Below are 853 nucleotides of genomic sequence, written 5' to 3' on the forward strand. Positions count from 1 at the left end.
GCGCCACGCCCCCCCGACACAAGCCCCCGCAGCCTGTCCTTGCTCCGTATTTAATAAACGGATGCGTGCGACGCTGCAGCCCAGCAGCCTCAGGCCGTGGCGTGGAGCAGCTGGTCAGGGCTCACGCCGAGTCCCCGGCCGTGCAGCGCACCCGTGTTCGGTCAAACAAGCCTCGTGTTCAGTTTCTGCAGCCGTTTGGTCAGACAGGCCTCGTGTTCAGCTCCTGCAGCCGACTCGTGTTGTTCTTTCTAATAAGTTAGTATAAATAAAGCATCGGACTCCCTTTTGCCCTTCCACAGTGAGGCGGCAGCTCTACCACCCAATCCACCTGGGGTGCAGTGAGGCTCACGCCGCAGCCAGACGGCCCCGCCACAGCAAACAGAAAAACAAAAAAGAAGAAAAGAGGTATAAATGTATAAAAATGACTATGGGCAGGAGGGAGTGCAGCCAGGCCAGCGCTTTCCCTGCCTCCAACCTCCGTTACAGCCACAGGTGACCCAGAGCTTCCTTCCCTGGCAGCTGCGTCCTGCAGTCAGCCACCGGCAAAATTCACGGAGCTCTCGCCGTGTCCCCCAAGGGACCGTGGTCCCCATACCTCCCAAATCCACACCTCTGAGGCCCTGAAAAGCAACGCAGTGGCTGGTGGCAAAGACTGGAGCGTCGTTGCCTGGCATCCCACGGGAGAAGCGGGTGAGGATGCAGAAAGCAAAGGGCGCAAAGCTGCTCCCGGCGAGCTCTGTCCTGGCACCGGGAGCTGCTCGGTGTTGGAGAGGTGGTAGGGTGTCCCTCCTGCTGCTTTCTGCAGGGACCTGCACCTTTACGGTGCTTCCTCAAAGGCAGAAGCAAGGTTCTT

Source organism: Apaloderma vittatum, unplaced genomic scaffold (genome assembly GCF_000703405.1).
Source record: "Apaloderma vittatum isolate BGI_N311 unplaced genomic scaffold, ASM70340v1 scaffold7035, whole genome shotgun sequence".
NCBI classification, from domain to species: Eukaryota; Metazoa; Chordata; class Aves; order Trogoniformes; family Trogonidae; genus Apaloderma; species Apaloderma vittatum.